The sequence below is a fragment of the Lepidochelys kempii genome, chromosome 9 (genome assembly GCF_965140285.1).
Source record: "Lepidochelys kempii isolate rLepKem1 chromosome 9, rLepKem1.hap1, whole genome shotgun sequence".
Taxonomy (NCBI): Eukaryota; Metazoa; Chordata; order Testudines; family Cheloniidae; genus Lepidochelys; species Lepidochelys kempii.
The window spans coordinates 48,308,204-48,336,080 of NC_136388.1; the positions used below are offsets into that span (position 1 = coordinate 48,308,204).

A 27,877-nucleotide genomic window follows, 5' to 3' on the forward strand; every position below is an offset into this window, starting at 1 on the left:
TAACTGAAAGTAGCCTATGGCCTCAGTCCTACTGCAAGTAATTAAAATTTGCTTGAGCACACAAGGTGTTTATTCCTTTGTCTCTGCAGAACTGAACGATTAACACCTGTGGGTGAATCCTTGTGTTAAACAGAAGAATTTTTCATGTTCAGTTTCTGAAGATTGGTGGAAGAGCCTTAGGTTCCTTTCAGAAAATTCCTCATAACTAACCTTTGGCTCATTTTACATTCTGTCATTCTGTCCACCACATCTGAAAATGGAGGATGGCTGTATTGGCAGTGATTAAATTATGAATCCAAAACAGGTACCAACCTGTGGAAGTCCTTGCCTGAGGAGGTTGTGAAGGCTAGGACTATAACAGGGTTTAAGAGAACTGGATAAATTCATGGAGGTTAAGTCCATTAATGGCTATTAGCCAGGATGGGTAAGGAATGGTGTCCCGAGCCTCTGTTTGTCAGAGGGTGGAGATGGATGGCGGGAGAGAGATCACTAGATCATTACCTGTTAAGTTCACTCCCTCTGGAGCAGCTGGCATTGGCCACTGTCGGTAGACAAAAAGAAAAGGAGTACTTGTGGCACCTTAGAGACTAACCAATTTATTTGAGCATGAGCTTTCGTGAGCTACAGCTCACTTCATGTAGCTCACGAAAGCTCATGCTCAAATAAATTGGTTAGTCTCTAAGGTGCCACAAGTACTCCTTTTCTTTTTGCGAATACAGACTAACACGGCTGTTCCTCTGAAACCTGTCGGTAGACAGGATACTGGGCTGGATGGACCTTTGGTCTGACCCAGTATGGCCGTTCTTATGTTCAAATGTTTGTTTGGAGAGCTCCTAAATTTCCATCTGGAAGTGGTGGTTCAGATTTGAGGTCATGCTTTATATCTCAAGCTTTGTTGGCATTGTGGAATTGGTTGGCAGGAGAAACCTAATACACACTTGATTTTTGCTTTTCTAGGTATCAGTAGTGCCAGCCAGAGGTTCCATTGCATGTTAATACATTCTTAAAGGTAAGCTCCATTGATCAATCTTCCAGCCTCAAATAGCTAATGCCTTAGGGATACATAGTCTTGGTACAGACGCAAAACATGAATTATACCTGGTGACATTACAGAGGAGTTAAGGTTGTGGTGTGGGATTTGTGGTGATGGGTAATTGTGATAATGGTAAAGTGTATGGTTGTGGCTAGAGCATTGAAGGGTATGTGCTGTAATGGCTTAACCTTTTTCTTTCCTCGCTTTTTCATGTTTGTCTCAGGTGTATTGTATGTAGTACAAGTTAACTTGACTATTTTACAATTAATTTTTTGTATATTAATGTGGTTTTTTCATGCTTAAAGGTAGATGATTAAATAAGAGGGGCAAATCTGTCGGGGATGGAGAAGTGTACACTTCACATCAGTGCTGTGTGCCAGACCCCCATATATAAAATCTTCTGCCTAGTAGCATAGAATCTGACTGAAAAATGTAACTATATTGATGGAGTCTGTTTTTTATCTATAAAACAGAGAAGAGTATATTTGACAAAAATTTGTCATACGTAGTTTCAACTATTATGAATAATTCTTAAAAATAACCCAAAATGGAATTACACGTAAATATTACATCAGATGTAAAGTAGAGGGTTACATCTCTCTACCTAATTATGTAGTAAATAGTTTCACTGTTAACAGTGAAAGGTTGGACTGCCAAGGGCAAAGTTAATAAAAAGCCCAATTTCAGATATTCAGTATTTAATTCAGCAAGAGAAAATGTGTAAAAACTAACCGTGTGTGAAATTCATTCTAAAAGGACTTTTATATTTAGGAGAGAAAAAGATTTTAAACTCATTTTAGAACACAACCCTAACTAAGGTATAGCTACAAGGCTCCACTGTAATCATAATAATGGTAGCGATGGGAAGATGTGACAAGTAGATGAGAAAAGTGAGCTGGGTGTGAGGGAAGGAGGCTGGAGTGTCAAAAATAGGATATTTCAGCATAGTTTGAGAAGATCCTCTGACTCTTTTCTCCTGGTCTAATGCTCAGAAGGGAATGGTACGTTACTGAACTAGAAATATCTTAAGCTTTTGTGCAAAGCAAATTAGACATGATCTGGTCGTTCAATATTAATGACAAAAACAGCCAATAGCACTTTGTATAGTATAATACAGAGAAATTTCTTCACTGATCAAAAAAGTGTCAGTTGTTCTGTGTCTGACCCATGTCATATCACATCTAGGGTACTATTTAGAGTTCTAGGTCTCGGTATCCAAAAAATGCTGCTGAACTGGGGAAAAATATTTTAGCACCTGGAGGAATATATTTAGAGCTACTAAAGGTTTAAAAAAACCTAAAATATGTACGGTGCAATAACTAACAGGGATATAACCATACGTATGGTCAGTATTTAAAGGGAATGAAATACTCCAAGGAGGAGTAATTGTTTAGGGTTTAACAATGGCATGTCTATAGATATAAGTTGATTAAAATTGACCAAAGGTATACTTAATAACAGAGAGGTCAGTTAGACTGGAGTAATCTCCTGCCACTTGAATCACTTAAAATTAGACTGGACAAATCATTTGAATATTCAGCACAATCCTTTATTGGCAGGTGGATGGGTGGATAAAATAACCTAGTAGGGCTTTATTTCTAAATACAGCCAGGGGAAAATCTGTGCGCTTGGATATTCCTTACACTCGCTGTTCATTGGTTTTAAATGAATAATTCCCCATTAAATGCGATAAATTACACTAACCCCATCCCATATGTAATGTGCGATGTGAATAGTATGATGAATAGTTAGAATTGGGGTTAATTTTTCTTGGCATGTTCTCTTGCTGCTGTTTATGTTTCAGTTAATGGAGGAATATAAGCTATTCTTAAATTGCCTCATCATATCGCCTTTGGTGTTTGTAGTAAGATGTTTCCATATTAATGCTGTTAAATGAGTGTAGAAATTACTTGTAAACTATCTCCTATCTGTGGATGTGATATATCTTGACTTCAGCAAAGCTTTTGATATGGTCTCCCACAGTATTCTTGCCAGCAAGTTAAAAAAGTATGGATTGGATGAATGGACTATAAGGTGGATAGAAAGCTGGCTAGATTGTCTGACTCAATGGGTAGTGATTGACGGCTCGATGTCTAGTTGGCAGCCAGGATGAAGCGGAGTGCCCCAGGGATCGGTCCTGGGGCCGGTTTTGTTCAACGTTTTATTAATGATCTGGATAATGGGATGATTTGCACCCTCAGCAAGTTCGCAGATGACGCTAAGCTGTGGGGAGAGGTATATACGCTGGAGGGTAGGGATAGGGTCCAGAGTCACCTAGACAAATTGGAGGATTGTGCCAAAAGAGATCCGATGCGGTTCAACAAGGACAAGTGCAGAGTTCTGTACTTAGAATGGAAGAATCCCATACACCGCTGCAGGCTGGGGACTGACTGGCTAAGCAGCAGTTCTGCAGAAAAGGACCTGAGGATTACAGTGGACTAGAAGCTGGATATGAGTCAGCAGTGTGCCCTCGTTGCCAAGAAGGTCAACGGCATGTTGGGCTGTATTAATAGGAGCATTGCCAGCTGATCGAGGGAAGTGTTTATTCCCCTCTATTCGGCACTGGTGAGGCCACACCTGGAGTATTGTGTCCAGTTTTGGTCCCCCCACTACAGAAGGGATGTGGACAAATTGGAGAGAGTCCAGCAGAGGGCAACGAAAATGATTAGGGGGCTGGGGCACATGACTTATGAGGAGAGGCTGAGGGAAGTGGGATTATTTAGTCTGCAGAAGAGACGAGTGAGGGGAGATTTGATAGCAGCCTTCAATTACCTGATGGGGGGTTCCAAAGAGGATGGAGCTAGGCTGTTCTCAGTGGTGGCAGATGACAGAACAAGAAGCAATGGTCTCAAGTTGCAGTGGGGGAGGTCTAGGTTGGATATTAGGAAACAGTATTTCAGTAGGAGGGTGGTGAAGCACTGAAATGGGTTACCTAGGGAGGTGGTGGAATCTCCATCCTTAGAGGTTTTTAAAGCCCGGCTTGACAAAGCCTTGGCTGGGATGGTTTAGTTGGTGTGGATCCTTCTTTGAGCAGGGGATTGGACTAGATGACCTCCTGAGGTCTCTTCCAACCCTAATATTCTATGATTCTAAGGACCATGTCAGATGAAATGTTTGGATTACTTTAGTAAAATAGTTTTCTGCTGATGTAGGGGCTCGAATAGTATAGAAACTGGGTTGCTCAACCGCTGTATTATCTTGCCTGGGATCCAGGTCAAGCTCTGACAGGCTTATAATTACCTAGGTCAGCTTGTTTACTCTTTTTAAAAGTTGCAGCAATATTAGCTTTCTTCCAGTCTTTTGGAACTTCCTTGCTGCTCCAAGATTTTTTTGAAATTCAACATTAATGGCTCAGTAAGTGTCTTTGGTAACCTGTCGAATCAAGGAGCTTCACCAGTTTGGACAAGGAAAGATTTTGGTACCCAGTTCTCCATCCAGGAACTGCTCTCACTTTCCCCACCCTCTGTTCTGGCTTTGCAGGGATTACACTACTATCAGCGACTGACCGGAGATAATAGCAGCTTCTCTGCAGAGAGCAACGATCTTGGTTCTGTTCTTGGAGCCTGATTGTAGCTAGCCTTTTTGTGCCCTTTGTACTGCCTTGGAACACTTTCTCATCCAGTAGCAAAGAAGTCTAAGGCCAGCCCCACTCCAAGGTAGTCACTGGGGCCTTGGCTGCTGCTAGAACCTGCCAGGGAGGCTATTAGGGGACCAAGTTGGGTTTTTGTTTCTGAAATTTTTTGATAATAGAGAATTTATCTGCAAATCCTGTTGCTCCCTTAAAGCCTGTAGAGACTACTTATGGATTCTAAATCCAGAAGGGACCACTGTTCTGACCAATCTATTCTGACCTGTATAACACAGACCATAGAACTTGCCTGAAATAATTCTGTTTTATACTAGAACAGCTCTTTTAGAAAAAAGTCCTGTCTTGATTTAAAAATTACAAGTGATGAAGAATCCACGATGACTGTTGCTAAATTGTTCTAGTAGTTCAATTTTTTACAGTGAGGATATTTATGCCTTGCTTCCAGTCTGAATTTGTCTAGCTTCAACTTCCAGGCATTGGATCATGTTAGACCTTTTTCTGCTACGTTGGAGGAACCCATTATTAAATATTTGTTCCCCAGGTAGATAGACTATAATCAAGTCACACCTTCACTTTAAGGTAAATAGATTGACCTCTTTGAGTCTTACCATTATAAGGCATGTTTTCTAATCTTTTAATCAGTCTTGTGGCTCTTCTATGAACCATCTCCAATTTATCAACATCCTTCTTCAATTGTGGACATCACAACTGGACACAGTATTCCAGCAGTGGTTGCATTAGTGTCTAATACAGAGGTAAAATAACTTCTCTATTCCTACTCTACCTTCCCCTAATTATGCATTCCACGGTAGCCGTAGCTCTTCTGGCCACAGCATCACATTGGGAGCTCATGTTCTTCTGATTATCCACCACAGCCCGCCATATCTTCTTCAGGATAGAATCCCCCATCCTGCAAGTATGGCCTACATTCTTTGTTCCTAAATGTAAACGTTGACATTTACTACTTGTATTAAAACACACACATTATTTGCTTGCACTAGTTTACCAAGTGACCAAGATCACTCTGGGTCACGCCTTTCCTCATGGGACAGGAAAAACCTCAGAGAAGGGTGCTCCACAATTTTTTTTCTTAGGACGCTTCCGAGTGTCCTTAAGTAATCTGTTAACTGTGTGATATTCTGTTAGGCAGTGTCATTAGTGCTGATATGAACCATCACCAATGGAACCTTTCCAGTTGACTTCAGAAGCCTATCCAGTCTTGGAGTGACATCTTGTGTTTTGGCTCTGTGCAGGCAGCACACCGTCCTGTTGTCCACCTGTGACTTGCAGAATGCTTTTTTTGATTCTTCTGAGTATTGAATCTCTAGCAAGGCGCTTCAGTTTTCCTTGGATAATTGATGATCTATTTGCAGGCAAACTTGATTTTATTACAAGTTGTGCCGAACTGCCCTCAACATGTGTCCCCCACGCATCTGTCCTTTCTTTTTGGACCTACTGAGTCTCGAGGGGTATCTTACACTGTTTCCACATTAAGGATCTGGTATTGATTCAAAACTTCTAGCTATTTGGAAAATACTCCTCGTCTTTTTCTCTGTGGTGGCCACAGCCTGCCCATCTTCAGCTGTCTTCAGCTGTGTAAAATGCAACTGTGACCTCTTGCCTCTAGTGGTTACAAACTGCCAGCCCTCCTCTCTGATTTCCCCTCTCTCTGATTCTTTTGTCTCCAGCTCCATTCTGTCTTGAACCTAGGGTACTGATGTTTCTCAAACCTGGCTATCTAGGAAGTAATCTGCTTCTCTTATTCTCAGTAGCATCTCTACTTGCTCCTGCAATCCAAGAATCTTTTCTTCCAGCACATCACCAACTTGCACTTCATGCACATGAAATCCTTTCTGTCTTCAGGCAGAAAAGAGAACATGGCACATCCGTTACAGGTCATCACCACTGTTCCATCACTGGCCATCTTGATATCACAGGTGCAGTGCTAAACTTGGAAGGAAAGCCTCTCTTACTCCCTCTCAAGTCCCTCTGACACTCCACTGTTAGGTGCCTCTTTTCATTGTTCTCAAGTTTGCCTATCAGAGTGATTTTTTTTTTTATACCGCGTCTTCCCTGTTTAGCTCAGCTCAGCCCCATCCCTCACCACCAGGGAGCATTTAATCACTCTGAGATGTCAAACAGCTGGGCTGATCAAAGCTCCAAGGGCTAGCCACTTTGCTTACTAAGAGGCCCATGGCCCAGCTACAAAGCTTGTACATAGAAAACAAAACAGGCAGACAACCCACAGATGGACCAAATGCACCACTCACTGCTGCCTCCAAGCACAATCTGCAGCTACTCCCTCTGAAACTCCCTGTCTCTGTTAGTACAATCAGCAATGTCTAAAAACCCTAAGATTTGTTTAATGCAGGAGCAAATCAGTCTCTTAGCCCTGGTCTACACTGGGGGGGATCAATCTAAGTTACACAACTTCAGCTATAAGAAAAGGAGTACTTGTGGCACCTTAGAGACTAACAAATTTAATAATGTGAATAATGTAGCTGAAGTCGACGTACTTAGATCTACTCACCGTGGTGTCTTCACTACAGTGAGTCAACTGCTGCCACTCCCCCGTCAACTCTGCTTGCGCCTCTTGCAGCAGTGGAGTACAGAAGTCGACGGGAGAGCACTCGGGGATCAATTTATCGCATCTAGACTAGACAGGATAATTTGACCCCCTCTGGATCGATCGCTGCCCCCCAATCTGGTGGGTAATGTAGACATACCCTTACAGAGGTGGTTCAGAACTCCCCTAAACAAAAATATTTTTTTCAGCATGGTTAAATCATCCTTATGGTTTCCAGAAAGGTTTAGAATATAAAACTGGTGTTGGAGCTACAATTCGTCAACAAATATGTATGCTCTATCATTCCATCCAGAACTTGAAGAAGCATCTTAGCAGCTATTGTTCTGGGAAATTTCAGACTTCTATTGATCTAAACAAAACCTATCCTCATAGCAATCTGATCTTGCCTTTGAAGATTCTGGATTTTGGGGGGGGGGGGGGGCGTTGGAAGAAAAATACTTGTAAAAACTGCCATTTTGGTAGCAACAATCCTGAGAGTGTTTGCCACAATGTTTGTAGCGGAGAACCATGCATGCATACTTTCTTGGATGATCTCAACTGGGCAAATTCTAGAAACGAGGCTGAAGAGTATATCAAGATAACAGTACAGATGTTATGGATTCATAGTAAACTAAAGAACATTTTTAACCTACAAGGAAGCTGGGAGTATGGACAAGACAATTAAAAACTACACTGCTCCAGGGAAGACAGCAAAAATTACATTCCACTATCTCAATGGTTCCTGTCCAACAATCAGTCAAATTTAGAGTATCTGTTGAGATTGTTGATGGTGTGCCCTGCAGTTGTATTAAATATTACTTTAAACATTTTTATAAGGGTTTTTCTGTGCCCTCACCTTCAGAAATAGCAAAAGAAGTTTTTAAAAAATTAGGGAATGTGCCTCTTCTTTCTGATGAAGCTTAATTTAAAGCAAAATTTGCTCTTTCTTTTACCCTTAAAAATAATAAATTTAAGTCTGTTTTTCCCTGTTTTTGTTGGAGGATTTCAGGTGAGGATTTATTGTAAGCTCTAATACTTAATTGAAGGGATGTGTGTGTATTGAGTCATTATTGAAAGCTTCCTTTAACTGAAGTTAATTAGCTGCTGATGTTAAACGGCCGTGAACAAAACCTAAGCTTTAAACCATCTGACTAAAAATCCCGTGTCTCAATTGCCCACCTTTCACTCTCTTTGATCTTGTGATTTCAGCATTTTACTAGCTTCCAGTGCATCTTCAAGCCCAGATGAGCTTGAATTTTTTTATGTGAAAAGCAAGGAAGGGAAATCTCTGAAAAACACAAGCAAACCGATCCCCACCTTCCATACACAGGCCTTTATGCATCTTTTTTTTCCTTTGCAACCTTGTGTTTATGTATTACAGTAACCTATTACATGACCACATGCATACTTTTTCAAATATTAGGTTTATTTCTGCATCCTTAGGAGATGTGTGTGTGCAATGACTCTGCATTGGTAATCGGCTGAGATGAAGCTGGGTTTAAGATCAGTCTTACTACAGTGCTGAATGATAAGGCTCTGATCCAGCAAAGTTCTTAAGTATGTGCTTAACTTTAAATATGAGAGCAATCCCATTGAAATCATTGGGGCTGTGCTTATTTATGTTCTTTGCCGTTTAGGGCAAGAGTTTTTAGTTCCTTATAGAATCAAGCCCTGAAAGCTTAAGTCTCTACCACTTGAGCTAAAAGAATTGCTTGTGAGATGCAGGCTGTTACCCTCAATGTGAACCAGTCACTATAGGGAGGTATGGTTGCATATACTTAACCAGTGCACTACACTCAGTAGCAGAGCACAGCTAATTTACCTACTTATTGAAGATGCATGTGGGCCGAGGCAATTTCTCATACCCCTTAGATTTGCCTTTCTGATAGACATAGTATCTTTCAGAAGGATTTCAATGAACACCAATACTTTGCTGTTCAGAAAGATATAGCGCTCATAAATGGTGTGTCCTTTCTCCTGAAATTGAACACCTTTCATATCTCAGCAAGTTACTTTGTTACCTTTTGTGATGTATATTTAATCATAAAAAAGTGGTGGTTGAACAGCACTCTCAGTCTGCAAGAGGGACACTTTTCTAGGCAATTCAGAAACTAGGGCCCTGTTTGTTTTGTACTATTCAGTGGCAAGGGACTTCCAAAGTTCTCATAAGCGCACTGGCTTAGAGTTTGAATTAATGAAGTGTAGGAAGTAAGAGGATCTCCTCATCTTCAGCTGCAAGTACCAACTGCTGTTTCATGGGTAAGAGCTCATGTGTCGCAGTTAAGGGGATAGTAAGGAAATGCTTGGTCCTTGATTCATACGTTTCATGGAACTACAATTTAATTTACTAGCATCACGGAGTAATGTCTTAGACTCTCAAGCCTTTAAATTTGCACAATTTAATATTTTTACGTTTCCCTGATGATGATGTTCCCTCGCTAGGATTACTAATTTACTATTTGTCATGGTTGTAGATATCCTTCTACTAATATTAGACTCTAAGCTTAATATCTTTATTTTCTCCCTAATTTAAAGGGACACTGATTTTATAGATTGGTAGCTATTAATGTCAGAAGAGGCACCATTATAATCCTATAGACTGACCTCCAGCTTAACACAAGCCATAGGTTTCACCCAGTGATTCTCTGAAGTCTAGTGAGACTGGGTCAACCATATTTTCCTATTTTAAAAAATTCTCTCCCTTGTTGTGGAGGTATTTTGCACAAAACAAACAGTAGAAGCCTAAATTATTGTACCCTCCGATATTCACCAAATTCTTGGCTGATCATACGGAGGATTTCACACACTGGTCAGGCCTGTTGGTTATAATTTTCTGTCATTCCCTATTAAAGATTATCCAGAGTATTTTTCATACTTTATGAATTTTGTGTGTGTGTTTCAGTAGACGTGTAAGTTTTAAAGCCTGGTATTAAAGAAACCAGCAATTGTTTTTATCAATCAGGAGTCTAAATATAGAATGTATACCAACATACATCTCATTTTGTGTATATGGTGAACATAATGCTTTTCATATTTTGTTTTCTTCAGTGTCTCACTTTGATATTGTGCTATTCTGAACGTTGCTTATTAATTGACAAGACATGCTACACTGTACGATGGCACTTAAAATGCATAATATGTACTGCAGAAAGAAATCGTTGCTATAGCAACTTTCTAGTAGGTCACACACAATGTTGTGTATATATGATTTGGCTGGTAACGCAGACCAGTATGCCTGATGGAAAAATGGGAAATGTAGGAGTCAGGGAAAAAGCAGCAAAAGCCACTTAAAATCAGCTGACACAATAACAATAACACTGTTTCGAGTTAAAATGAGAATTTTTTTTAAATTTAATTGAGTTATTGCACAAACTGGTAAGAAATGGAATTCCAGGAACTATAGTTAAATTTTATCTACTTTTACAAAAACTGCATAAACAAGCTATTTAATAATCTTCCCTTCTGATTTTTCCCTTTGAAACTGTGGCAGTTTAATTGAAAACTGCATTCCTTTTTAAAATAATATTCAGAAGAAAATGTCAGTGCAATGGCTAACAAAGGTGATTTTCTAGAGGCAAAGCAGATGTTACATACTAGAATTATGGGATTTAAAAATAAACTGAAGGGCCATGCACTTTTCCCTGTTTCCGGGTATTGCTATTACATTGCAATAAGAAAAACAGTAGAAACAATTTAGTAACTACGAGTAGCATTTTCAAAGGGGCTGAAGGGAGTGAAACACCCAGTTCCCATTGATATTTGCTTCTTTCGGCCTTTTTGAAAATTTCAATCTATATTGTGCAGCTGTTTTTTTCCGTATTCTTTATATGTAAACACAGACATTTCATAAAGTACAGTAGAACCTCAGTTACAAACACCTTGGGAATGGAGGTTGTTCGTAACTCTGAAATGTTGAAAACTGAACAATACGCTGGGCAGCACAGCATGGGGAGGAGGTGACCAGCCCTCTGTGGAGAAAGAAGTGGTTCGGGACTATTTAGAAAAGTTGGATGAGCACAAGTCCATGGGGCCAGATGCGCTGCATCTGAGAGCGCGAAAGGAGTTGGCAGATGTGATTGCAGAGCCACTGGCTATTACCTTTTAAAACTCATGGCAATCGGAGCACGTCCTCAAGGAATCAATTCTGAAGCACTTAGAGGAGAGGAAAGTGATCAGGAACAGTCAGCATGGATTCACCAAGGGCAAGTCATGCCTGACTAATCTAATTACCTTCTATGATGAGATAACTGGCTCTGTGGATGAGAACGTGATGAGGAGTGGACATGTTGTTCCTTGACTTTAGCAAAGCTTTTGACACAGTCTCCCACAGTATTCTTGCCAGCAAGTTAAAGAAGTATGGGCTGGATGAATGGACTATAAGGTGGAGAGAAAGTTGGCTAGATTGTCGGGCTCAGTGGGTAGTGATCAATGGCTCCACGTCTAATTGGCAGCCGGTATCAAGTGGAGTGCCCCAAGGGTCGGTCGTGGGGCCGGTTTTGTTCAATATCTTTATAAATGATCTGGAGGATGGTGTGGATTGCACCCTCAGCAAGTTTGCAGATGACACTAAACTGGGAGGAGAGGTAGATACGCTGGAGGGTAGGGATAGGGTCCAGAGTCACCTAGACAAATTGGAGGATTGGGCCAAAAGAAATCTGATGAGGTTCAACAAGGACAAGTGCAGAGTCTTGCACTTAGGACAGAAGAACCCCATGCACGCTACAGACTAGGGACTGACTGGCTAAGCAGCAGTTCTGCAGAAAAGGACCTAGGGGTTACAGTGGACGAGAAGCTGGATATGAGTCAACAGTGTGCCCTTGTTGCCAAGAAGACCAATGGCATTTTGGGCTGTATAAGTAGGGGCATTGCCAGCAGATCGAGGGAGGTGATCGTTCCCCTCTATTCGACATTGGTGAGGCCTCATGTGGAGTACTGTGTTTAGTTTTGGGCCCCACACTACAAGAAATGTGGAAAAATTGGAAAACGTCCACTGGAGGGCAACAAAAATGATTAGGGGGCTGGAGCACATGACTTATGGGGAGAGGCTGAGGGAACTGGGATTGTTTAGTCTGCGGAAGAGAAGAATGAGGGGGGATTTGATAGCTGCTTTCAACTACCTGAAAGGGGGTTCCAAAGAGGATGGATTTAGACTGTTCTCAGTGGTAGCAGATGACAGAACAAGGAGTAATGGTCTCAAGTTGCAGTGGGGGAGGTTTAGGTTGGATATTAAGAAAAACTTTTTCACTAGGAGGGTGGTGGAATCTCCTTCCTTCAAAGTTTTTAAGGTCAGGCTTGACAAAGCTCTGTCTGGGATGATTTAGTTGGGGATTGGTCCTGCTTTGAGCAGGGGGTTGGACTAGATGATCTCCTGAGGTCGCTTCCAACCCTGATATTTTATCATTCTGTAATTGATTTAATACAGCTTTGAAACTTTACTACACAGAAGGAAAACGCTGCTTTTAGCCATCTTAATTTAAATTAAACACAGAAACAGTTTCCTTATCTTGTCAAATCTTTTATTTAACTTCCCTGTATTTTTTTAGTAGTTTACATTTAACACAGTACTGTATAGTACCTCCTTTTTTTTTTTTTTTTGTTCTCTGCTGCTGTGCTGCTTGATTGTGTATTTTCTGTTCCGAATGAGATGTGTGATTGACTGGTTAGTTCGTAATTTTGGTGTTTGTAATCTGAAGTTCTACACTATTGCAGGGGCAGGCAAACTTTTTGGCCTGACGGCCACATCGGGTTTCTGAAATTGCATGGAGGGCTGGTTAGGGGAGGCTGTGCCTCCCTGAACAGCCAGGCATGGCCTGCTCCCGCCCCCTATCCGACCCCCCACCCGCTTCTCACCCCATGATGGCCCTCCCCGGGACTCCGCCCCATCCAACCCCTCCTGTTCCCTGACGGCCCCCCGGCAACCCCTTGTCCATCCAACCACCCCTTCTCCCTGACTGGCCCCAGACCCTGCCGCCCCTAACTGCCCCCCCTGCCCCATTCAACCCCCCCTACTTGCTGAATGCCCCCCCGGACCCCTGTCCCATCCACCCCCCCGCTCGCTGACCACCCCCAGAACCCATGCCTCTGGCTGCCCCCCGCCCCATCCAACCTCTCCTCTCATTCCTGACTGTGCTCCTGGGACCCCTGCCCCATTCAACCCCCCTGTTTCCTGTTCTCTGACCGCCTCAACCCCTATCCACACCCCTAGCCCCTGACCACCCCCCAATTTCCCCTGCCCCTCTATCCAACCCTCCCCACGCTGCCTGCCCCCTTACTGCGCAGTCTGGAGTACCGATGGCTGGCAGCACGGCTGTACCAGGACAGGCAGCCACGCAGCACAGAGCACCGGGTCAGGCCAGGCTCTGCAGCCACACTGCCCAGAGCATTGTGCCGGTGGCGCAGCAAGGTAAGGCTGCTGGGGAGAGGGAACAGTAGGGGAGAGGCCTCCCATGCCCGGAGGTCGGGGGCCAGGCAGGATGGTCCCGTGGGCCGGATGTGGCCCACAGGCCTTAGTTTGCCCACTTTTGCTGTATCGCTTTATAGTTTTATGCAAGTTAGTAGATATCAAGCCATTTGGATTGTTAAATGGAAAATTCAAAATAGATGTAATAGTTTCAGACCTGAACACAGTAAATGCAAAATCTTAGATTTCAATAGCATAAATTCTCTCACTGAACACATATACAATGTTTTAACTGACTGGTTACTGTTAATAGTAAAAAGAAAAGGAGTACTTGTGGCACCTTAGAGACTAACCAATTTATTTGAGCATAAGCTTTCGTGAGCTACAGCTCACTTCATCGGATGCATACTGTGGAAAGTGTAGAAGATCTTTTTATATACACACAAAGCATGAAAAAATACCTCCTCCCACCCCACTCTCCTGCTGGTAATAGCTTATGTAAAGTGATCACTCTCCTTACAATGTGTATGATAATCAAGGTGGGCCATTTCCAGCACAAATCCAGGGTTTAACAAGAACGTCTTGCGGGGGGGGAGGAAAAAACAAAGAAGGATTCTAGGTGGACTCCTCCTGAAGGTCGAAACAGCAGACTGGACTTCTACATAGAGTGCTTCCGCCGACGTGCACGGGCTGAAATTGTGGAAAAGCAGCATCACTTGCCCCATAAAGCTCAGCCGTGTGGAACACAATGCCATCCACCGCCTCAGAAACCATTCTGACATCATAATCAAAAAGGCTGACAAAGGAGGTGCTGTTGACATCATGAATAGGTCGGAATATGAACAAGAGGCTGCTTGGCAGCTCTCCAACACCACTTTCTACAAGCCATTACCCTCTGATCCCACTGAGAGTTACCAAAAGAAACTACAGCATTTGCTCAAGAAACTCCCTGAAAAAGCACAAGATCAAATCCGCACACACACACCCCTGGAACTCCGACCTGGGATATTCTATCTACTACCCAAGATTCATAAACCTGGAAATCCTGGGCGCCCCATCATCTCAGGCATTGGCACCCTGACAGCAGGATTGTCTGGCTATGTAGACTCCCTCCTCAGGCCCTACGCTACCAGCACTCCCAGCTACCTTCGAGACACCACTGACTTCTTGAGGAAACTACAATCCATCGGTGACCTTCCTGATAACACCATCCTGGCCACTATGGATGTAGAAGCCCTCTACGCCAACATTCCACACAAAGATGGACTACAAGCCGTCAAGAACACTATCCCCGATACTGTCACGGCAAACCTGGTGGCTGAACTTTGTGACTTTGTCCTTACCCATGACTATTTTACATTTGGGGACAATGTATACCTTCAGATCAGCAGCACTGCTATGGGTACCCGCCATGGCCCCACAGTATGCCAACATTTTTATGGCTGACTTAGAACAACGCTTCCTCAGCTCTCGTCCCCTAATGCCCCTACTCTACTTGTGCTATATTGATGACATCTTCATCATCTGGACCCATGGAAAAGAAGCCCTTGAGGAATTCCACCATGATTTCAACAATTTCCATCCCACCATCAACCTCAGCCTGGTCCAGTCCACACAAGAGATCCACTTCCTGGACACTACAGTGCTAATAAACGATGGTCACGTAAACACCACCCTATACCGGAAACCTACTGACCACGATTCCTACCTACATGCCTCCAGCTTTCACCCTGACCACACCACACGATCCATCGTCTACAGCCAAGCTCTGCGATACAACCGCATTTGCTCCAACCCCTCAGACGGAGACAAACACCTACAAGATCTCTATCAAGCATTCTTACAACTACAATACCCACCTGCTGAAGTGAAGAAACAGATTGATAGAGCCAGAAGAGTTCCCAGAAGTCTCCTACTACAGGACAGGCCTAACAAAGAAAGTAACAGAACGCCACTAGCCATCACCTTCAGCCCCCAACTAAAACCCCTCCAACGCATTATCAAGGATCTACAACCTATCGTGAAGGATGACCCAACACTCTCACAAATCTTGGGAGACAGGCCAGTCCTTGCCTACAGACAGCCCCCCAACCTGAAGCAAATACTCACCAGCAACCTCATACCACACAACAGAAGCACTAACCCAGGAACCTATCCTTGCAACAAAGCCCGTTGCCAACTGTGCCCACATATCTATTCAGGGGACACCATCACAGGGCCTAATAACATCAGCCACACTATCAGAGGCTCGTTCACCTGCACATCCACCAATGTGATATATGCCATCATGTGCCAGCAATGCCCCTCTGCCATGTACATTGGTCAAACTGGACAGTCTCTATGTAAAAGAATAAATGGACACAAATCAGATGTCAAGAATTATAACATTCATAAACAGTTGGAGAACACTTCAATCTCTCTGATCACACGATTACAGACATGAAAGTTGTGATATTACAACAAAAACCCCTTCAAATCCAGACTCCAGTGAGAAACTGTTGAATTGGAATTCCTTTGCAAATTGGATACAATTAACGTAGGCTTGAATAGAGACTGGGAGTGGCTAAGTCATTATGCAAGGTAACCTATTTCCCCTTGTTTTTTCCTACCCCCCTTCCCTCCTCAGACGTTCTTGTTAAACCCTGGATTTGTGCTGGTAATGGCCCACCTTGATTATCATACACATTGTAAGGAGAGTGATCACTTTACATAAGCTATTACCAGCAGGAGAGTGGGGTGGGAGGAGGTATTTTTTCATGCTTTGTGTGTATATAAAAAGATCTTCTACACTTTCCACAGTATGCATCCGATGAAGTGAGCTGTAGCTCACGAAAGCTTATGCTCAAATAAATTGGTTAGTCTCTAAGGTGCCACAAGTACTCCTTTTCTTTTTGCGAATACAGACTAACACGGCTGTTACTCTGAAACCTGTTAATTGTAAGCTTCTAATACGATACATTGTGTGGCAGAGTTATCACAAAACTTAATGTTTACGTTTCCTGACTTGTGTTCACTTTTTCCTCTTTCATTGCATGTAGCCCTTCTTCAGTGACTTTTTCTTCAAATTTTTAGACTAGTACATTCTTGTGTCAGATAGTTGAATATGGGACTTCAAAGGAATTTTTTAAAATTAAAAAGTTAATACTTACTCTCTTTCTGGGGCAGCCATATTACTGTTAAAAAACTGACCTGGGGTGGAATGACTTTGTCCCACTGATTTCAACAAGAAAAGTCAACTCTGACCTCCGTGTGGTGTTGTCTCTGTGTATTTCTGGGGCCAGATTTTTGAAAGTGCTCAGTATTAGCAGCTTCTGAAAATCTGTTCACTTCATTTAGGTGTCTAAACAAGAGCTGATTGCTTTTTAAAAGCCAGCCCCGTTGTGGGTGCTGAGCACACTTGAAAAGCACTAATTCTGCTTCAGTGGCAGGGATAGTAAATAAAGTTTAGAGTTTAAATTAATTTGTTACTTTTATAGGGAGATGGAATTTAGGCCATGTGCAAGAAAATATGTAAACTGTACACTTCCACATACTGAGAGTGGTCTCTGAAGGAGCCTTTCCCGTATCTCATGGTTTCCCACTATGTGGAAGGATGGGAGATTTCTCTGGCAGTTCTAATTGAAAGCTATATAATAATGGCTTAAAGAAAGTCAGTCTGCATTTAACAGGGAAGTACTTCAAGAATACTCTTACTGTAGCCACCTGGCAAGATCAAGTACAAACGACTGTCAATTTGTGCTGTTTTTTATTATTCAGTTTCATAAAGTGAAAACACTGTCAAGACATCTTCATCCCTGCTCAGAAGGTAGAGAAAAAGAGGAGACAGGCACAATCTCCCTTGTGGTTAAAGCATCACTTTCTCATCCCTTTCCTGCTTTCAAAACCATTAGTTTCTCCAACAGCTGCTAGCAAAGTAGCTATTGTTAATATAAAAAAATCTGTGGCACATAGAAAATAAAATTCTTCCTTGTGGGCACCTGGTGCTCCATGATCCATTACAACTGGTTGTTCCTCCACATATTCCAAACACAGAGGCTGTTCTTTGAACATTTCTATCTAGTTGCACAATGTACCTCTAGCAGGTGAGCAGTTTGGAAAACTGACAGTTTTTCTAGCTCCCAATGTCTTGCCTCTGGTTGAAGAAGCAGGAGGTCCTCTTGGCCTCTTCTTCCCTTTTACCCTTCTAATCTCTAGGCAAAGAAGTTTTTTCCATTGGATTTTTTTTTATTTTTGTCTTTTTTTCCTTACTAGGGCAGTAGCGAGGAGGCTATTTTTGAGGGAACTGGTATTTGAGGAGGAAACATGGCAGCGTAGTAGGCTCAGCTAAGATCAAAGGGCCTCCTGCCACAGCCCGGCTTTGCAATAACGTGCTGCCTCCCTCACTGTGCAGGAATGTGGCAGGCAAGCCTTAAACTGATGGGTGGAAATTCATAACAGGAGCTGGCTTTGGAGATCTCAGTCACTAGACTCTTGCTACTCAGAAATTCAGACCAAGGTGAAGAATGACAGTAAGTGCTCACTCCAACAGGAGCAATATGTCAGGCAAGCCTTAAGCAGTAAATTCATCAGCAGGATTTGGCATTTTGGAAGTATTATGCCAGAGAGCCTTGGCTGTTTTTTCCTCTTCTGACTGGGGTGAAATATGTTGTCTTGGAGGCTGGTAAATCAGAGGGGCAGAAAAATCTCAGGTGCAGGACCCCATCCCTGAAACACCACCACTCCTTTCAGACTCCCATTGTAACCAGGTATTTTTGCCCTGATTGCTCTAGGAAGGGCCTTAGCCAGTCTTGGTTGTGGTCATTATCCTGAACCTGTGGTGTCTCATGTAAAGTGCTTTGCATATATTGGAGAAGGGCACTTTCTGTCCATATGCACCATCTGCTGAATCTTTATTCCAAGAGTCTGTAAGGACAGATGAAATAGGTTACAAGCAGTCTTGCTCCAAGAGTCTTTATCAGCAAAGCCTAATAGGATTGGGTGTGTCTAATATCATGGAACACAGAATGAAAAGATGTGTTGGCTCGGGGCTCAATACCAACTAAGACCAAGTTGCCTACAAAGATTCTAATATCAACACCAGAATTATCTGCAGAGCCTGCAGTGTGCACGGCTCATAAGAGACTGTATTAGATGAAACTGAAAGCCCTTTAGTACCCACTATGCTCAGACTCATCAAAGGCAGAGCCATGTGTAAGACGATCGTCTGGTGTGGTTCCAAGGAAGGCAGGTAAGGAAAGAATGCCCACTGTTGGCAGGGCTGGACTCCAGATGGGAGATTCTTCAGATCAATGGCTTCAGCGTGGCAGTACATGGAGCTACTTCAGTTGTCAGAGGGGATATACAGGATGTGGCCATTGTTACGGGATCTATTATTGCAACAACAAAGCAAGATCTTTTGTCCAGAACCTGTGTATTTCATAGAGTAGGATATCAGGTTTGGAAGGGACCTCAGGAGGTCATCTAGTCCAACCCCCTGCTCAAAGCAGGACCAATCCCCAATTTTTGCCCCAGATCCCTAAATAGCCCCCTTCAAGGATTGAACTCACAACCCTGGGTTTAGCAGGCCAGTGCTCAAACTACTGAGCTACTGTGTAATAAGACTTGAACAAACCTTGAAAGATCTTGTTCATTGGATGTTCAGCAAATGTTACTAGCTTAAGTGGTCGAGATTTATGACATGGATGGACAACAAACCAGAGCAATCAAAACTGGCTTCTACTCAATATATTCTAGAATATTTACTGCATATGAAGACTGAGGATCTGTGAGATTATTTGCCAAAGGTTCATTTAATGGGTATATCTGCATACCACAAGTTGATAATAAATTGGTATTTACTCATGGGTCAGTTAAAAGGCTCCTGAAGGGACTTGGAAATCTTTATCCACTAGTGAAAGATCCTGTACCTGTTGGGGACCTCAGTTTAATGTTAGCACAGCTGATAAAATGCCATTTAAATCTTGGGGGAGTGTACATTATTTCATTTATCTTTTAAGGTTGCCTGTATTATTATAACTGCAACGAGGCAGTTCAATGAAGTAAATGCCCTTCTGACATATCCTCCTTTCTCTATGCTTTACAGAGACCTGACTCAAGATTTCTAACCCATATTGTGTCAGATTTCAGAGGCACTCAAACTACAGCTGCCATTCCCTCCCACCCCCCAAATCACACAGTAACGGGGAATCCACGATTTGTAATTTTGATGCCAAAAGACCCTTGCTTATTATCTTAATAGAACTCAAGAATTTTACAAATTTAATAAATGGTTTTTCATATCTAGACACTCATAAAGGTCAGCCAATATCCTTTTTAACCATTTCTAGATGGATCAAATGGTGTGTCAGGAAAGTTTATAAAATAGCAGCGCTCTCTTCCCGCATGGTATTAGCTTGCGTTCTACCAGACCAGTGACCACCCCCATAGCTTGATTTAGATGTGCATGTGTTGAAGGAATATGTAAGGCTGCCACTTGAGATGAGACTCCGTACCATGCGTTCATGAAACATTACATTTTAGATCTGGCTGCTAGAGCTGATGCAGTTTGGTAGAACTAGAGCTGTACTTCAGTCTTCATTTTATTAGAACATTGCATCCCTTCTCCTGGTTGGGGTAGTGCTTGCCAAATTTATCCCATAAGTGGGAATATGCAGTGGACACTCAAAGAAGAAATGGAGGTTACTTGTAATCAGAGTTCATCCAGATGGACTTTGGATATTCATATTCCCCTCTTCTTGACATTGTAATAAACAATTTCTCTGAGGCAGAGTTGGAAAGAACTGAAGTGGTGGTGGTCACCAATGCCCCCTTTTGTAGCTGCCGACCCACATATACACAGCTATAGTTCTCTCCCCTCCCCACAAAGAACAGTTTTCTTTCAAAGCTTTCAGGCTTTCCAAATCAAATTTTTAAAAAATCCACATCGTGTTGGCCATTCTTCCTTTGGATCAGTAAATGGGCAATGAAGGACAGTGTTGCAGACTTCATTTTGCTAGCAACTATTACTCCTTTTCCCGAGGATATTTTTGAGGTGTTCATTCAAGATTATTCCTAATAGGAAGGAGAGTGGAGGGGTTTTCTGATAGAGATTGTATCTCAGGATTTTTCACTGTCCTACAGGAAGCTGTCAGTTTCTTTGCCACCATTGCTACTAGCACTTTGCAACATTGCAGACTCGTATCCAATTCCATGCAAAGCTCCTTGATTTCTCTCATGTTCCATGGTGTGTCTGATGACCATTATATGACAGGAAATTCATGGATGACCTGTTGATAACCCATCCATATGAAATTAACCAAATCTTTCAACTACTCAAGTCGCTTGGCTTCATCTATCTTCAGAGGAGCTGCTTAGTGCCCCCTCATGGTCTGGCCTGTCACTATCAGACTTTTCTTGTTCTAGTCCAGTTGCCCAAGGAAATATTTCACAAGTTGTATTTTTTGCTAGGAGCTTCTCATGTATTTGTCCTCCAAGTAGTCTGTCTAATTTGTTTCAGAGTGGTAGCTTTGTTAGTCTGTATCAGCAAAAAGAATGATGTGGCATTCTTGTGGCACCATAGAGACTAACAAATTTATTTGAGCATAAGCTTTCGTGAGCTAAAGCCCACTTCATCAGATGCATCCAGTGGAAAATACAGTAGGAAGATATATGTACACAGAGAACATGAAAAAATGGGAGTTGCCATACCAACTCTACCGAGACTAATTGATTAAGGTGGGCTCTTATCAGCAGGAGAAAAAAAAAACGTTTGTAATGATCAGGATGGCCCATTTCAAACAGTTGACAAGAAGGTATAGTAACAGTAGGGGGAAAATTAGCATGGGGAAATAGTTTTTAGTTTGTGTAATGACTCATCCACTCCCAGTCTTTATTGAAGCCTGATTTAATGGTGTCCAGTTTGCAAATTAATTCCAATTCTGCAGTTTCTCATTGGAGTCTGTTTTTGAAGTTTTTTTGTTGAAGAATTGCGACTTTTAGGTTTGTAACTGAGTGTCCAGGGAGGTTGAAGTGGTCTCCAACTGGTTTTTGAATGTTATAATTCTTGACGTCTGATTTGTGTCCATTTATTCTTTTGTGTTGAGACTGTCCGGTTTGGCCAATGTACATGGCAGAGGGGCATTGCTAGCGCATGATGGCATATATCACATTGGTAGATATGCAGGTGAACAAGGCTCTGATAGTGTGGCTGATGTGATTGGGTCCTATGATGGTGGACAGAGTTGGCAATGGGCTTTGTTGCAAGGCTAGTTTCCTGGGTTAGTGCTTCTGTTGTGTGGTATGAGGTTGCTGGTGAGTATTTGCTTCAGGTTGGGGGGCTGTCTGTAGGCAAGGACTGGCCTGTGTCCCAAGATTTGTGAGAGTGTTGGGTCATCCTTCAGGATAGGTTGTAGATCCTTGATAATGCGTTGGAGGGGTTTTAGTTGGGGGCTGAAGGTGATGGCTAGTGGCGTTCTGTTATTTTCTTTGTTAGGCCTGTCCTGTAGTAGGAGACTTCTGGGAACTCTTCTGGCTCTATCAATCTGTTTCTTCACTTCAGCAGGTGGGTATTGTAGTTGTAAGAATGCTTGATAGAGATCTTGTAGGTGTTTGTCTCCGTCTGAGGGGTTGGAGCAAATGCGGTTGTATCGCAGAGCTTGGCTGTAGACGATGGATCGTGTGGTGTGGTCAGGGTGAAAGCTGGAGGCATGTAGGTAGGAATCGTGGTCAGTAGGTTTCCGGTATAGGGTGGTGTTTACGTGACCATCGTTTATTAGCACTGTAGTGTCCAGGAAGTGGATCTCTTGTGTGGACTGGACCAGGCTGAGGTTGATGGTGGGATGGAAATTGTTGAAATCATGGTGGAATTCCTCAAGGGCTTCTTTTCCATGGGTCCAGATGATGATGTTATCAATGTAGCGCAAGTAGAGTAGGGGCGTTAGGGGACGAGAGCTGAGGAAGCGTTGTTCTAAGTCAGCCATAAAAATGTTTTTCAGTCTCCCAGACCTATGTTACCGGAGGCTCTTGCTTTGAAACCTAAGAATTTTTACCTTCTGGAGCATAAGTATTCAGGAGAGTTAACTAACTTCCTGCTCACATCTAGAAACAAATCTAGTCTTTTCAAGAGATTCAGAGAACTTGATCTTTATGATGCTTTAGAAAGGACAAGAATCTTATTTTGTCTCCTGGCTTGGACCCAGTCAAGAGCCCTAGTCTTCTGTTAGGAGCTTGGTAGCACATCCTTTCCACTTCTAGGCCTTTTTTGCAGTACTCTCACACTTTCTAATGTTTTATTCATCTGGAATTCTTATTTGCATTGTTTTCCCAGATGAGGTGATTCTTCTGTATGTACAAGAATTCTCTTTCCTCCATAATTGTTTTTCATTTCAACCAATCTACATATTTTCCTTCCTTGTGTGTCAATCCCATTCACAACTAGGAGAATCAGTTGCATACTTCAGATGTGGTCAGGTCATTCAAATTCTGTTTATGCAAAATTAATAATTTGAAGAAAATCAGATGCAACCTCAGGATTAGTTGTGTGATCTAGGAGAGGGTGCAAGGCATCCATATTCACTATTTTCAGATGGACAAATTCAATAGTTTGTCAGGTCTATGAACTTCTGCATTAAAGATCCACCCTCTTTCTGAGAGGGCTCCCTCAATCAGGTACATGGTCATTTTCTGAGTAGAACAGCTTAGTAGTGCTTTTGGGTAATTTTGCCATATATCTGCCTTGTCTTTTGTGAATTCTCTTATTTATCACTTTTAAAATAGATTGTCTGATATGACTTTTGAACATGGGGTTCTGGTGTGTCTCTTCGTTTTTATTTATTAAAACCTTTCATATGGTAGGGAAAGGAAGAAGAAGAAAGACCAAAACAACCCAAAACCCACCAAACAAACCCCGAACACCCTCAGATAAGAGGTGTTTATTATCTTGATTCATTTTTAAGTTACATTCCTGTTTGTGGAGATTGGTTTTACAGCTAGCCGCTTCCTTGTTGTAATGGATCACGGAGCACCAGGTATCCGTGAAGGAGAATGGTAAAACTTACTTACCTATCTGTAATTCTTTCTTCTCTGAGGTCATGTCTACACTACAAAACTAAGTTTATTTTATGTAAGTCGACATCAAGTCTCCGATTTAAGGAAGTCCGTCTTTCTCATTGTGTCGGTGGAGTGCATCCTCCCTAGCAGGGTTTGCGTTGACACACGGAGCACTGCACTGTGGGTAGCTATCCCACAGTGCATGTAGCAGAGTGGATTTTTGGGTTGGGCTTGCAATGCCTTATGGGACCAAAACATTTGTGTGGGTGGTTATGGAAACATGGCATTAGCCTCCCATGATGCACTTACCTCCCTTCCTCCCTCCCTGAAATCAATGGCAAACAAACCAAGCCTTTTTCTAAAGCCTGGGTTACCTGCGCAGAAGCCATAGCACAATAAGCATGGACCCTGCTCAGCTGTACACTGTTGTTGTGAGCATTACAAACACCTCGTGCAGTATTTACACAGCCAGTACAGGAGCTGCTGTGCAGAACAATGTGATGCCACGCAAGCGGCCCTGCTGGAAGACAGAGTGGAGCAATTTACATTTGCTGGCGACAGTCACGCATCACCTTGACGACATAGTTGAGTGCCGCTTCTGGGCTCAGGGAACAAGCACTGAGCCACAGTAATGTGATGCTTATCTGTGGTGTTCCTTACCAAACTGTCCCCTTCATTGCATTTTCTCCCCTGTAACCTCCACCCCCACTAACTGCCATGTGTTGAATGAATAAAGAGTCTTTTCTCCTCAATATGTTAAGTTTTATTATGCACACAAACACATAGAGACAGCAAAGAAAAGTAAGATAACCTGAGGCAAAAGGGCTGATAACGCGGGGGGTGGGGGGGAGAAAAAAGGACAGCTTGCTTACCGATGTACTGCAATAATGATCAAAGGTGTGGGAATGGGTGCCTTCTGGTCCTTGTACCCTCCTCTAGTGGTGATTGGGGGAGGAGTATGTGGAACTTGGCAATGATGGCAGTAGGTTCAGTATAGGCTGCAGAGCTACTCTAGCATCCAGCTGCCATTCTTGAACCTCAGCCAGATGCCTCAATGTGTCTGATTGCTCCTTCATAATCCGCAGCATCTCTTCTTGTGTGGCATACTCTTTGTTCCCTGCACGCTCTCCTGTCCTCCATGTCCAGGTTCTCCGACAGTGTAATCCTCCATGCTCTGAGCTCTGTCTTGTCACTCTCGGAGGCGTGCATTAACTCATTGAACATGTCCTCCCGAATCGTCTTTTTCCACGTTCTAATCTGGGAAAGTCTCTGTCCCGGTGTGGAGGATGCACCGACTGATAAGGTTTCAGATGCAATACAAAGCACAAGGGTAGCATTGACAGTGCATACATTGCTTTTGGTGCAAGGTTAATCCTTTTTATAAAAAAACGTACCACTCAATGCACTTCAGTGCAAGCTGTAGTGTAATCACAACTGCTGGCTACTGCAAGAGTCGGATTGTTGCTCCAGCCATGGTGAGTAAGACCACGAGGCATGGGTGAGAGGTCTTGTGCTACAGCTTTTGTGAAGGCATCCTTGGGATCACTGGTTGGAACTTCCGAAAAGCACCCTTTCCCCTAGCAACCTGTATGGTGCTTGAGGACAGGCACTAGTGTAAAGCCCCCCCAGATAGTTCGTTTTCTACAAAAGCAACACGGGTTTGGGGAGGGAAGGGAGACAAACAGGAAGCCACCCCTCTTTTTTTAAAAAGCTGGTTGCAATGCTCAGTGATCCTTTCCAACCACAACCATGGCACGTTTGGGAAATCGTGGTTGTGAGACTCAGATTTCACAAAATAGGGGCAGATTACTTGTTGAATTGTTTGTGGTTTAAAGGTTAGCATTGAAAACTTCCCCTGTTTCCCCTAGGTGACCATATGCGATATCACTCTCCTAGGGGTAACAAAGGTGGCAAGGGAGCAGATGTTGCAAGTGTTTGGGTACAGACCTGGTCCTTATGCTGCAATGCTGAGTGCTGCAATGATGCCAGCAGAGTTAATACTGGAGTGGCGCGGGAAAGTGTCCTACCGTGATGGATGAAATAAGGCAGCCCTTCCCAAAAAACCTTCTGCAAAGGATTGCAGAGTACCTCCATGAAAGCTTCCTAGAGATCTCCATGGAGAATTTCAGGGTCACTCACATGCACATAAACAGTCTTTTTCAGAGAGCACCCTCTGCAGAGCTGGAGTGGCCACCGATACCCATTGCACCTACTTTTTTGTTCAGAATAAACATTAAAAATAGTACCATGTAACCCCTACGGTTTGATTGGAAGTGTAAACTCACCAGAGCTGCCTTTCCTGGCATCACGCTCTGCTGCCAGCTGGTCCTGTGTGGGCGTGGGCTCCAGGGTTAAAAACAGTTCTTGGCTGTTGAGTAGAATGGATCATCTGATTACTTGCCACACATTCTGCTCCTCCTCTTCCTCATCAACAATGTGATCTTCATTGCTCGTGGTCGCCTGGTGCTCCTGGGGGTATCCATGGAGCACTTTCGGGTAGTGGTGGGGTCGCTGCCGAGAATTTAATGCAGCTCGTCATAAAAGTGGTATGTCTGTGGGGAAGAATGATTGTTCGCCTCCCTTGTCTTCTAATACACTTGCTGAAGCTCCTTTATTTTCATGTGACACTGCAGCGTATCCCTGGTGTAGCCCTTCTCCTTCATGCCCTGCATGATTTTGGCATAGATGTCAGTGTTCCTTCTGCTGAATCGGAGCTCTGCCTGCACAGACTGTTCTCCCCACACAGCAATAAGATCCACCACCTGCTGTGTATTCCATGCTGGAGTGCATTTGTGGCCTTGTGTCTCCATGATCATGTGTTGGTGAGCTCTCCACGCTGAGCAAACAGGAAATGAAAATTCAAAAGTACCCGGGGCTTTCACAAGGGAGTGGCTGTTTCCTGTGTACCTGGCTGACGTGCAGTGGAATTGAAAGCACTCTCCAGAGCGGTCACAGAGTGCTGTGGGACACCTCCTGGAGGCCAATTCATTCGAATTACACAATGCAGTGTCTACACTAGCCCCATGTTGACCTGTGGATGTCAAATCAAATGCTACGCCTCTCGCGGAGGTGGAGTACAGAAGTCGACTTTACAGGCCGCTTAAGTCTGTGGAAAGGACTCAGTAGTGTAGACACATATGTTATTCAGTCGAACTAACACAGCTTATGTCGACCTAACTTTCTAGTGTAGACCAAGCCTGAGACACTACCCAGGACATTACCAATTTTTGCATTAAGTGCCAGTTGGAGGGGAAATCTCATTTTGTTTTTTCTTATGGAGTATTTTTACAGAGAGGGAAAAACCTTAGAATTCTTTCCTATTGGGATCTAACTTTACTGTATAAGAAATGAATAAGTAGATAGCTAATCTTTTGTAATGTTTATTCATCAAAATTGATCATTTCCCTTCTCAGCTTGGACTGGTGACTGGGGCTTCAGTTCTCTGAACAGCTCCCCTTGCTGGGAGCACATTATGAAACTTGAATGCTTAAAATAAAAAAAAGGGGCTGGAGTTTCTGGCTTGGAAGTTGAGGAGGAATAAATGAGTTGTAATGGATCACAGAGCATCAGATACCCACTTCAGAGGAGAAAAATTTATGGTTAGATAAATCATTTTTTTTACTGCTCTGGAGCAGCATAAAAAATGTATTGTTAGTAGTACTGTTTCAGTAGTGCCTCATGACCAACTGAGATCAGGGCCCACTGTGCTAGGTGTGATACAAACTCAAAATCTAGAAGTTTCCTGCTGCCAGCTGAATATCTGGCTGGCTCCTCCCAGGAGTTTTTCATTTCCAAAACCATGTGGCTGAAAGGGGAGGGGTGGGAATACATGGGCCCTGGTGACCCTGGTTGGGGAGGGCTCACTCCTGCATGGTTCTGAGTCCCAGAGTGGAGGGAAAAGGCATATCAAAATAACAAAATGCTTGCTGTGTCAGTTGTATTGTTCATTTTCATACTTAATCCTGTAAAACTGTCGGTTCTTTTTTGAGTGTTCTCTGCATATTCCCACTCATGGGATGCACCAGTTGGTTCAGGCTAGATAGTGGAAACATTCTAGTAGAAGTGCCTGTTAGATGCCCCTCCTAGCCCTTCTTTCTGTGTTTGTTAATCTACTGAATGTAAGACTGTAAATGGGGTGTGACTCTCCCACTTCAGTTCTTTTCAACTGCACCAAAAGACAGAGGTGAATCTCTCCAGGTCCTTTGGCTCCACATTTGTTTTCAAAGTAGGTTTAGAGATCTTAGTACTAGTTTTATTGCTAAT

At 42.9% G+C, this 27,877-nt stretch overlaps 1 protein-coding gene across 10 annotated transcripts in view; it reads left to right on the forward strand.

Moving 5' to 3' along the window:
* STAG1 (STAG1 cohesin complex component) overlaps positions 1-27,877 on the forward strand; it is a 380,321-nt gene that overhangs the window by 38,316 nt on the left and 314,128 nt on the right. For 6 of the 10 annotated variants that reach the window (XM_073360216.2, XM_073360217.2, XM_073360224.2 and 3 more), the window contains one exon: positions 958-1,009. The exons of the other annotated variants lie outside the window; for them this stretch is intronic. The gene's annotated coding sequence lies outside the window, so the exon portion shown is untranslated. The remainder of the gene's footprint in view (positions 1-957; positions 1,010-27,877) is intronic. 10 annotated transcript variants of the gene reach the window in all.